The sequence below is a fragment of the Pogona vitticeps genome, chromosome 2 (assembly GCF_051106095.1).
Source record: "Pogona vitticeps strain Pit_001003342236 chromosome 2, PviZW2.1, whole genome shotgun sequence".
Taxonomy (NCBI): Eukaryota; Metazoa; Chordata; class Lepidosauria; order Squamata; family Agamidae; genus Pogona; species Pogona vitticeps.
The window spans coordinates 249,516,376-249,529,610 of NC_135784.1; positions in this window are offsets into that span (position 1 = coordinate 249,516,376).

The window sequence follows — 13,235 nt, forward strand, 5'->3', positions numbered from 1 at the left end:
ATAAGCACAGTCACGTATCTAAATAATTGCAGTGTTTCCCAACATATTTTTAGAAAGAGTGGGAAAATAAACAACTTACCTGATCCCTTGTTTGGGCTAGATTGACCCAAGGTAAAATGTTATGTGACACAGTTATTTTTATAGTGTTCACACAGGACAACATGAGTCATTTTTAATAAGTAAGAATAATCAGATTCACCAGACATATGTGTGGAAACAACAGAATGGTTTTTGCTCTGCTGCCTAAAAGATAAAGTACTCTAGTTCTAAATCCTCCTAGTGGTGAATACAAGCACACTGAGAAAGTGCAAAGAAGTCTCTTCTCTGGATATTCAGATATCCAAGAGTTCTGGAGTAGAAATGTCAATACTTGTTTTCACTCCCATTCCTTCCAGAATTGTTTCACACATACAGTAAATGTAGTATTTGAGGCATGGACAACTTGTGATCGAAACAAGCAAATATCTCCCATATATGGGGGTGAGGTGTTCCCTTGCTCAGCCCACAAGTTGCCGCTAAAGTTAGGGCCAAACTACATGAAATACGTATCTTGCATACAGAACACTGACTGCAGATTGGCTTTCCAGCAGTGTCTTTCCCTTGCAGATGCATGCCAGAACGATCAGACATGCAAATTAAGTCTTAAGTCAGTGACAAAGCAAACTAATTTGCGACATACAGGAGGTGAGAAAAGCTTGTGCTGGAAGAAGCAGACATTTCTCTATACTTACAGTAATTTTGACTTCTAAAGGTATGGCAGTTGACAACACAACCGTACAAAAGCACCGTAGTGTATGAAATCATTTGTGTATGAAATGGCTCCTTAAGTAGTTCTGTTGCTTCTAGCCACACAGTAACCCACTGATGTCAATGCATGTTGACAGAAATAGGAAGGTTTTATTTTATTTATTAAATTATTTGTACCCCACACTATGTGTCTGGAGAAGTTGTGGAGAGACAAAGGCAAACTATTCATGCAAAGCAAACTATTAATGAAATATTGTGAGAACAATTAGTCAAATACGATTCTTGTAGGAGATACTAATCTTAAAAAAGCTTCCTGTGTATATTTTGGCTGATGTTCTGCTAATTTAATGGAATAATGGTATTTCCATTAAAAGTTTTTCTTTGTAGGCCTTGAGAGATACCTTTGCCCATATCATGGGATCATCTGAAAAAGAGAAAGAGATAGAGTTAGAAAGGAAAAGATATTGCATCTGTTTTGCTTCACCTTAGAGAATGTAAAACAGTGGCGGCCCTCTTGCTGCCAGATTTTGAATTCCTGTTTACTCTTCCGCACAGCTCTTCTGTAATTTGTGGCAGTTGATGACTCAGTCAGCCGCCAGAATCACCACTGGCACCACATTGTACTAAACAACAAATTAAACAAATACACTGGATGGATGGCTTGGCCGCTGACAGGCCAATACACAGTGAACCCACAAAGAGCCATGTTACTGGCTGTGGCCTGCCTCTCTCTTGCTGGTGGCAAATGCTTCTTGGCTCTCCTTGCTCCCTCCAAAAAAATATCTGAATAAAGAAATAAAGAAGTAAGAAATCAGGAGTGAGTGCCTCCTTTCCAAGATGCTGCATGTCAGGACACTATAGAAAGCAAGCAAACAAATAAGCAAACAAAAAAACAATCTACACATGCCTGCTTCACCATCAGATCTGTGTTTGCATTACAGCTAAAGAGCTCAAGGTGGCAGGCAGGCAGTTGCTTCATTTTATCCTTACAACAACCTGCAACGTAGCTTTTAGGTTGAAAGAAGCTGCTCAGAGAGAATGAGGGATTTATGGCCTGCTAGGAATTTTCACTCACTTTCCATGAGCCCAATGGCAGCACTCCATTGCGCTCTAGCTGCGGTTCCAACCTTAGGCGTCTTGCCCCCCACCATTCACTCAATTGAAAAAAATGGAGTGCCTCCATAAATAAGAACAAAAGACCCACTTTTCTTGAGAAGGGCATGCAGGCATTTTGGTTTTATGTGTATCATAATAATGGTCAGTTTTAAAGATGCTAAAATCTGTGATAGTATTCTTGAGGAATGGGCAGAGATATCTTAGACAACCCCTAACAGGAAGTAGTAAAGCAGTGATTTTTGCTGTTGGGCAGAGTTGGCCACAATCCCCCCCCCCACAGGGGATTAGAAGGAACACTGTGTGCCCATAATTATTGCTGAGAGGTCAACAGTGGGTGTGGCAGAGTAGGGTGGCATCATGTCCTTAAGGATTGAGGGAAAGCGACTCCTCAGTAATAATCATGAAACCTCTGTAGCCTACCTAGACTATTTCTGTACACATATCATTGATTGAAAACGACTGCTTGGTCACTCTGGTTCTTCAGGTGGAAGCTTTCTGCCACCCAAGTGACCATGATACATGTGACCATGAAGCCTCCCACTGCACCTTACTTGACTTAACTTGCTCTTGCCTTGTTTCTGACAAGTGCTAAGAAATTCATCGCACAACCTCTGCATGGGTTCCCCTCACTTCTCATTTATGTAGCCACCAAAGGGACCAGCACAGCCCTTCTCCCTTCCAAGCAGTTATTCATCCTGCTGCAGAGTACTTGTTTCCTGTCTGGTGTTTTGAATAAGAGCGATAACAGAGGAGATAGCAAATGCCTGCCCCTTCTGAATGCACAGATTCCTGGAAGTTGTAGCCATGTGGGCTGGGGCTTGAGGGAGTTGTATCCCAAAAAGTAACTGTTGGAAGTTCCCTGCAGAATCTACCTGTATCACATGAGGGAACTTGGGTTTCTGTTTCCTGTATGTGAGAAAATATTACCACAATGTTTTGATAACTGTAGGGAAAAGCATGCCATGTTTGGTCATGTTGAACTTCCAGGTTGGCATCTAGAGAGGTTCAAAAGAAGGACTGTGGCCAAGCCTAGAGAAACAGGCTTAACAATTAACAATGAAAGTCCTTTCAGCTACAGAAACTCAAGCTGGCTAAGAAAGTCCAGGGAGGTGTGGAGCTGTTCCGAAGAACTGGCCAATCTCTTTGTTATTTTCTTGCCCACTAAGGAGGAGGACAGAGTTGTGGAGTCATGGTGTATGACTGATGATTAAATACGGCAATGTAAGACCAGTTATTTATGTTTAGGCCTCCCTGGAATATCTTCTCTCCAGAACAAACTGTCCTGTGGGTGAGCAACTGTGGATGAAAGTACAGCACACTGTAAGCCAGACAAACAGCTTGACTGGCCTAAAGGGTGCATGTTGTCCACCCCTAAAAGTCATTTGCCAGACAATGCAGTGTTGATGGGCGAGTTCTTATCTTTCGTACATGTGGCCCTTTTAAACCAGGGGAGACATCATGCAGAAGCAAACTAAAAAAATACAAAAAGTAAATGCTCGTACTGTCTTACTTAACATTGCTCAGACAACTTTTGTGGCAGAGCAAATCAAGAATATTGATGCTTTTCGTAATTATCTGGGAGCCCATGTGGTGTTGTAGTTAGGATGTTGGCTGGGAGTTGGGAGCCCAAGGTTGAGGTCCCCACTGAGCCATGATACTCATTGAGTGACTTAAGGGTCACTTAGTTTCTCTCAGCTTGACCTCACAAGGCTGTGGAAAGGATGAAATGATGAGAAAGAGTGCTATGCATGCCACCTTGAGCTCACTGGAGGATAGGTTGTGTAGAAACATAACTAAAGGGGTAAATACATTGGCCATTTACCCCACAAATTATCAGATTTGGCACAGATTAGCAGATAATGGTCAGTGACATAAAGTCAATGTAGGCGAGCCCATTGTCAAATTGCCTTTTATATATATATAAAGGCAATTCTTATACTGTATATATAAGAACAAAACAAATACAAAAATTCAAAATACTTGCTATACAATCTAAACTACAACCAGCAGGAGTGGTTCAGATTTGTTCCCAGTGGGTTGACATCACTTTTGTCTGCTTTCTCCAGTATCACCATCTGATCTAATGGCAAAGGAGCAGTCACAAGGGTATCAGTTCCCTATAGCTGAGCACTTTTCTCCAGATAGTATATTGTTTGGGGGCAGATGGGGGAGGTTTTGGCTCTGCACTGGAACAGTTTGGCTAGGAGGGTTCTATAAGCTAAAAGAGTGAGGTGGAGGTTGCCAATGAGCACCTTGTTAGCACCTTATGGCAGCTTTGGCTATTAGAGCTAAGTGCCAGTGGAGCTCCCTGCCTCTGTTTTTGCCTCTGCCAAGCCCTGCAAATTGTCATCTGGAAGGCTATAATGATTCACCCAGGTGAACTCAGTTTAAGAAACTTCAAATATACAGTGGATCTGACTGTATTTTTTCCACGGCAAACCAAACAGTACTTTAATTAATGGATAAATATCATTTAGCTGACATTTGAGCTTTTGCCACTAATTGCCCCTGGTTGCATGCTGAGTAATGTGAATGAGTCAGTATCCTTGATGAAAGTAGCTAATATGGCGGAAATGATAAAAACTTTTCTAAATTTTGAAAACAATCTAATATGGGAAAAAGGTTCTGCTTCTTCGTCTACAAGCTGGGCTTTTTTTGCCCATTTCAAATTTGGGAGGATCTTTGCCTTAAGGCCAATCAAACACAGATGAGTTTCTTTAATGCTTTCCCTTGGGAGATCAAGGGAAAGCATTAAAGAAACGTTTATCCTTCCACCAACAGCTGAAGACTCATCTTTTCAGGCAGACTTTTAACTTCATGTTTGAATCCCTGAATGCCTTCTTAGAGTTAAGATAGTTTAAAATGTTTACTTGCTGAGAGCTCAACAGTGGGTGTGGCGGAGAAGGGTGGCACCTTGAGTTCCTTTATCGGGAGAAAGGTGGCATATAAATAAAACAAACAAATTAATAAGTCAGCTCTTTTCTCCATGTTTCATCCAGAAGATACTGGTTGGAGATGAGCACAAACTGCTTCAGCACTTCAGTGCGGTTTGGTGGATCAGTGTTGTGCTGAGTTCTGGATTTCCTGGCCCACCTCCTCCCATAGGTGCTCACTCAGAGGCACCCCAGTCTTCCCTGCCCCACCTCCTCCTCTGTGTGGGTGCCTGAGGAAGGAGATGGAGGAAGGAATCTGGGGTGGTTGAATTGAATTAAGACCATTAAGAAACAAGAGGGATGTATCGGCATGCTTGACTGAAGCCTGAATTATGTGGAATTCATACAGAAAGATGGACAAATCTAAATACACACATTGTTATCTTCCTAAAGGTAGAGAAGGAAGATAAAAAGAGCCCTATGCCTTTATGAATCAAGGAATGGTGATAATTAAATGACACAGAAAAAAAGATAGTTTCACAAGCCTAACTCAAAGGCATACAACCTACAGGGGTTTAAGTGCAGACAGAAGCCTTCTGGCAGAAGAAGAGCGAAAAAGCCTGAGGAGACAGGAGGAGGTTAAAGGAAGAGCCAGGAATGACCCAACCCTCCTCTAGCCCAGGGCTGAGTCACTATCCCATTGCAAAGTTCGTTCAGATGATGGTAGCTGTAAATAATTTCAAACATTCTTATGCTAGGAGGAGTTTGGGTTCATCTGATCTAGTGTCAGCTCAACCATCCTGCAGCCATCTTCGCTAATTTAGAACTCTAAATTGCCTGAGCACCTTTTAGTTTACGGCATATCAGAAGGGGGCATATTTTTTATGGCTGGCTGCCTGGTGGGAATTATTGTGAACATTTCCATTAGGGGATGAGGATACATTGCAACTTGTTGTTGAAGGTCTATTTGCGTTACCCTTATTAATAACTGGATACCCTTCTTTTTAATCCGATAAACCACAACAATTCTAAGCATCTATTCCCAAACCTGGTGCTACACAAGAGCTATTGTTGTTGTGGGTTCTGTGGTTTATTTTAGAAATGAAAATAATATAAAGTAAATCTAATCAGCTGAGCTTAATCATGTGCACAGGTCACAGAAAACTGGTTCCTTCCAGCAAGCTGCAGAAGATACTAAATCTTCCAGACAGACCAACAGCAATAGTTACCAGGCATGCAAAACAGAGACGAAGTTCAACCATAAACAGAAGTGTTTTGGTTGCTATTCAAAATCATTTAGCTGACAAATTGAAGATTCTGGTACACCTATTAAAGAACTGGCTGAAGATAATCTAGAGGAACAGGAAGGATTCTGTAAGACAAAACATTAGAGGATTACATTTTCAAGGAAATTCCTAATTTAAGTATGCACTGCCACAGAAGAACCAGAGTTAATTATTTCATATTCAGGTTATTGGACCTACACATTAACTTAACTAACTGAGCATCTGAACACTTGTCTAGTTAGAAGATTGTTAAAACAGGGAAAGCATGTGAGCTCTGTCAGTCTCCATTGGCCCAGCGGGCATCCCTGCTTCCATCTCTGAATGCACACTCCTCAGACCAATGGGTTGAAATAAAATGGGGTTTATTGACTTGGGTAGGGAATGAGCAACAAATAGCTCAACATACTGCTTAGTCCACTTCCCTCAGCCCTAGTTCTTAGTATGGGTTCAAGGTCCTTTTGCACAGACTTGCTCCCTGGCTCTAGCTACTGAGAGTAAAGCGAGCCCTCCAGGACAATTAGTTCTCTCCACTAGATCCTTGGGCAAGCAAGTGTGTACAGTCCCACACATCTGATCCCCCAATAGCAAGGGCGGTGAGGGCAAGTGTGTGTGTGTGGGGGGGGTATTTCCCTGTATGGTGACAGGTTGTTCCTGGCTCTTGTGGTTCTCCTCCTTGGTTGCTTCTTGATGCTGATGTTCCCAGTTTCTCTTCTTGTGCCAGCATTTGGTCAGATGGAGGATTTGGTTTGCCCGCCTTCTTAGCTTCTTGCCTCTCCCATTTGCCCCAATATGACAGCTAGTAAGGAGTCTTTGAATTCTTGAGTTTCACCCCTCTTTCTTGGGGACTCTTAATTGGACCAATACCCCTCTTCATGGGTCTTACATATAAGTAGAATCCCACTCTCCCAGGGCTCCGGTTTTTCACCAGGGAAACCCTCCATCAAGAAAGTCCCCAATAATTCTTCCTGGGCATCATCCCACTTTCCATCTTCTAATTCCTCATTTTCTACTTCCTTTCTCTACCAATTCACCTTTAGATTTCCTTTCCGTCTTTCGCAAAGCACCTTGCCTTTCCTCGCCTTGACCTATCCAGACTTCCTTCTCTTACCCTCATCCCTCAGAGGTTCATATCCTTTCTGGTGCCTCCTTTCTTTCCTGCCCTTTCAGCAGCAAGGCTCCCTTTATATCTGCCATGTGCCAGGGGTAAAGTAACTCCTCCCTCTCCCTTAGTGGGCACCATCCTATCTATAAGGCTGATACAGCCACAGAGGCCTCTGTCTGAATCCCACTTTTCCAGGAACTACATGTGATGGTGCCCTCCTGTTCAGCATGTTGCATAACACCCCTTGTGACTGGCTCACTGGGGTGTGGGTTGTGTTGTATGTGCTCTGGGCTGGAGCTCGACAGACCACTGACAGGGAAACCCATGCCTCTGTCCTTCCAGAGCAGCAGCAAGAATAGGATAAGGAAGTGATGATGATGAGGAGGAGGAGGAGGATATGGATTATTTTTTTTGAAAAATTATCCTACCTTTCTCCTTGAAAAGGACCCAAGGCAGCTTACGTCATTAATAAGACAATATCCAAAAGCTAAAAACAGTAAGTATACAAATTTTTAAAAGAAATTAAATATTATATTAAAAGCAGTAAGTGAAATCGATATTGAACACATTTAAAACCACAGAACACAACAATCCATTTTTAAAACTTCAGTGATGAATTTAATATAAATTCACCATGGTTACACAGTACAGTCGTATTTTTATGTTTCCATCACAGACATCTCATATTCAGGTTTTTTTCTGTCTCTTTTCATTAGGATCTTTGCATTTATTCACTGGCTAGAACCCTTGGCTGGCTGGGACAACATAGAATTGTAGAATAATGGAGTTGGAAGGAGGCTATAAGCATCAGCATGTTTCAAATTAATGAAAAATTCTGGCATATTCTATTCAATTATCCTCACAGCTTTTTGGAAGTGGGATAATCTGTACCCAGAAAGTGACTTGTCTCAGGAAATATGTTTGGAAGTTCTTTTAATAGTTCCCTTGTTTTCCAGTGGAAGGGAGCCATTGTACCTTTGAGAGAAATGCACTTTTAAAACAGGAAATGGGCCACTCGCTTTTATGGCCTTCACAATTCCATAATGTTGAAGGTCAATGAATTATATCTCAAACTCCTTTTATAGGTTAGCCATATGCCTAATATTCAGTTTTTCCTCTTCCTTCTCCCACCCCTTCTTTTCATTTGGACATCTAAGTCGTCTGTAGGTCTATAGTAATGGAAATTTCTCTGCATGGTGGGGCCCTGAATATGTGGGTGGAAATGATGGGAGGAACTGTGTAACATCCTGTTTGTGGCTTAAGATACAACAATGCTGCTCGTCTGAATGTGGTTTACTGAAGTGCCATTTTGGAGACATCCATTTCTCAAAGAGATGCTCTATCAAGTGGCAAAAAGGTGTAATTATGAAATCATGTTAACAAATATTGAAATTTCATAGGGTGTACTTTAAATGGATGTCTCCAAAATGGCACTTCAGTAAACCACGTTCAGATGGGCAGCATGGTTGTAACTTCAGCTACAAACAGGATGTTACACAGTTCCTCCCATCATTTCCACCCGCATATTCAGGGCAGCACTGGTGGTCAATAGTCAAGATGGCAACATTATCACCTTCAGTATCAGAGGTGTGTACTTTTGTACATCAGTTGCTAGGGAACACAACATAGAAGGTGCAGTTGCCTCCATGTCCTGCGAGGAAGAGGGCATATACATATACAACTGATGAATCATTGTGTGAACTAAATTGGCCTATTGGTCTGATTCAGCATCAGTCTTCAGAAATATGGAACATACACTCTTTTCAAAAAGCGTCCTCAGATTTGAAATGAAGTGGTATCCCTGATACAGCACAAAGCCAGGAAGATGTGGTATGCCTGGATTCTGAGACCTAAAGGACATGCACTATATACTGTACAGATCAGTCCATATCTGGAATGTGCCAGTTTCCTATACAGTGGGGTCTCTACTTAAGAACTTAATCCGTATTGGAAGGTGGTTCTCAAGTTGAAAAGTTCTTATGTTGAATCTGCATTTCCCATAGGAATGCATTGAAAACCATTTAATCCGTATCTGCTCTTTTCCGTCCATAGAAACTACAGTGGAACCTCTACTTAAGAACTTAATCCGTTTTGGAATGGTGTTCTTAAGTTGAAACGTTCTTAAGTTGAAGCAAAATTTCCCATAGGAATGGACTGAAAACCAATTAATCCGTTCTGGCTGTTTTTTTGTTATGTAGAAGTGCGTTCGTACATTGAAGCATTAGTTCCCATAGGAACTAATGCAAAGCTGGTTAATACGTACTCTACCACTAGGGGGAGAATTTTTTTAACCTAAGATGACCTAAGGTTAAAAAAAGAGCTGGAAAGGTTTTTTTTCCTGTTCTTATCTTGGATTTCTGTTCTCAAGTAGAAGCAAAATTTAGCAAATGGAGCTGTTCTTAAGTTGGATTGTTCTTAAGTAGGGACATTCTTAAGTAGAGACCCCACTGTATATTAATTCAGGAATCCACTCCCACATCAACTCCCACATCATTCTGTGTTATTTTTTTTTAAAAAAAAACCACAAGCTTTGAAACACCAACTTACAGTCATGAGAAAAAGAAAGTACACTCTATTTGAATTCTATGGTTTGACATATCAGGACCTAATAAAAACCATCTGAGTCTTAGCAGGTCTGAAAATTAGGTAAATACAACCAACCTCAGATGAACAACAGCACACAACATATTTTTGTACACAACCTTTCCTAATATACACATTTTCTAGGCCTTGTTGGATCACAATGTTCAGAGAACCACAGAATCTTTTTTTTAAAGGATAATTTTGTTTCAGTTGACATATTACTCTAATGGTTCCCAAACTCTGCACCACGGAACTCAGCCAGGGGCACTGCAGAATCCTCAGAAGCACTACTCCGTCTGGGCTTCCCTCACTCAAAGTATCATATTGGGGGAGCTGTGGCCAGTGGCCAGTAAGCCAAGGGAGCCATGAGTCGAAAAAGTTTGGGAACCACTGTATTCGTCTGAGGAATGCAGCTTTGGTCAACTCATTTTAAAAAGCAGGTCCACAGTCACACAATCAAAGGTAGATTTGTACATGTCTGTTTTAATGAATAATGTCCTGGTCTATATTTAAGTATAGCAAAGTCCCAGTATCAGCACTAATGATACTTTACTTTTTTAAATGTATTTATTTTATTTTATTTTATTTATACCTCACCCATCGAAGTCTACTCTAGGCGGCTAACAATAAAAAATGGAATAAAACAATATAATAAAATAAAAAACAACAATAGTAATATAGTTCAAGATGGGGGAAAAATTCAAGTGATGACAGGAGGGAAAGCCTGCCTAAAGAGCCAGGTCTTAAGTCTGCTCTTAAAAACACCCAGCGAGGGAGCCAGACAGATCTCTGAGGGCAGACTGTTTCAAAGGTGAGGGGCCACTCCCGAGAAGGCCCAGTTTCTTGTTCTTTCTCTCTGGGCCTCCCTCGGCGTTAGGCCCCTCAGCCACCCTTCCTGATTAAAAGGAGTGGTTCTAGGTGGGAGGAGGTGTTCCACTAGATATCGAGGTCCTAAACTGTTTAGGGCTTTATATGTCATCATTAACACTTTGAAATCAATGTGGAAATGAACGGGCAGCCAATGCAAGGCAGCCAGAGTGGGGGAAATACAGTATGCTGATATTTTCTCACCCCAGTGAGAAGTCTTCAGAGTATTTCAGAGTACAGCATGTTTTTCCACTTTAGGAGTGATTAAAGCCCAAAGAATAAAACTGTAGCATGTCCTAAAGCCTTCAGCGAACCTTTTAGCTTTGCATCGTAGGGTTTAAGCTGTAGTCCTACACATGCTTATCTAGGAGGAAGTGCAACTGAAGCCTGTGGAACTAGCCTTTGAGTAGATGGAAACAGAATTGCAATATTAAACCCCTGTCATACTCATATGCTCCGAGTTTTGTCCTCCATCTGATTAAAAGAAAAAGAAAAAAAGGCAGAAGCTGTGCTGCTGACTGACACTGTGTCCCAATAAATAATAGGCAATGATCAAGGGCACTGTTCCTTCCTTCTAGTTTTGAAAATTGCTCTGAAAAGTTACTTTTTAGACCACAGCTTCCAAAAGTTGCCTTTTGGACTACTTTCCAGAATCCCCCAAGCAGCACAGCCAGCTATTGTCTGAAAAGGTAACGGTCCCAAGTTCTTGTCTAGGACCTAGGTAAAGGGGTGTGAATTATCCAAAAAGTTTTCTAATAATTTTCCTTTCCATACCTACCCCAACTGTTGGAATATTTCACTCTGTCCCCTGCAAAAATTTTTTGGCAAAATGTCTTCTATGCTGTTCCACTGCTCAGAAATAACATGGAGAACTTTGGAAAATCATTTTTTATTCAGCCCTTGAATAATGAAATATACAGGTATTGTTTTCTTCCACCCCATCTTGGGTAGGGTTCTTACACCTTATTTGTTCACCCTCCTCCCCTCTGTCTAAAGACACACAGTTCTGGAAAAATGAAGGTTAGGCCTGGTGTGGAGGTAGTGCCCCCTTACTTCTCAATGAGTTCATTTTGTTTACAAAATTTCACTGTAGCCCACCAGAGGTGGCCATTAGGTGACATTGCAAAGGAGGGTGACTATAGTGAGGCAGAACAACATTTGAGAATGGATGCAATGCCTGTGGGTAACCTATTGCAGTATTGTGCATACTCATGTCTCACTAAGTGAAGTGGGGCTTACTGCTTAGTAACTATGGTTAATGTTACTAACCCTAGTCCATGGCAGAAGCAAGACTGGAGTCATAGATTTCATGTTGGAAGAATCTGTCAACTTTGCTTTTCCTTACATTTGAATTTGTAATATCTCAAGTCCTTAGAGATATTCCGCTGTTATCCAATTGTGTTTAAGGTTTATAAGAAATGAACTAGGATCCAACCTCTTACATTCAGAGCTAAATACTCAAATCCTTTTGCCACTATGGGTAAATCTATTTCGCTTTCTCTAACAATTTATTTTTTAAAAGGTCAAGATTTGTCACTTAATTTGTGACAAAACTTGTAAATTTTGGAATGTTTTTATACCAGAGAGAGAGAGAGAACACGGTACCAAATTCTCACCCATCCCTGCCTCATGATTCAGAGCTCCACCTCTGAGCCATTACACCTTGCCAAATCTTATTCAATGCCCTTTTGTCTTTATGAAGTAAAGTGTACTTGAGAAGAACCAGCAAGGAATACTTTTACTGGGAGACTGACACAAGGAAACAAACAAATCCCATGGCAAGTGTCAAACAAAAAGCTGACTGAAGAGAAGGTTATAAAATAATGCTATATAAACAGCAATAAAAGTCTTAAGTAAGTTAATGTCAGAGAGAGACAATATGTTGCCAAAGCAGGTCAACAATAAAGCTCTTCTCCTAGATGAATGCACTGAATGCAAATATTAAGCAAAGCCAAAAGGCAAACTGCTTTTTTAAAGCAGATAGTCTGTCTATGTAAGTTACTTGGAATGGCAGAAGTGTGATGATGGACAAGTTGGGAGAAATTGGCAATACTTGCTGTTTACAAGAGGAGCAGCAACTAGAACACATTGTGACTAGAAACATTTTTTAAGATGCCTCACATTATTTTTACACATGTTTAACAGGCATGATGAGGGGCCTACCCATAAGTGTATGTGCGGACCAAGCTCAAATGAAGGCCGCACACTTATCTTGGCAGTACCATTAGGTCAGGACTTTGAAGCAGACCTCCAGGCTCGCACTCAGCATGAATGGGCAGGAACTCCCTAAGTACAACAGGGCCACCAAACTAAGGTAATGAAGGAAGATCAATTGTGCCCTATTTTCAGAGATTTGGGGCACATTATATGAGACCAGGGCTATACCCTTCTGATGTCATGGGGGTAGAGCAGGCAGTGGTTGGGAGAGAAGAGAATTCATTTTTCCCTGCAGCTGGTGCTCCATTTCCTTGTGCCATTGTTTCCTTGAATTAAAGGGCAAGATAGACTCAACATTGACACACCAAAACAAAAACAGAGATAAGGGACTGGGGGGCGGGGGGAACCAGTGTGTGTATGTACTTGGGCCCATGGTGTCATTTTGAGCAGCACAGACACCAACACCTTCATGCTAAGCCAGTGAGCTGAGGTTGTGAACCCAGG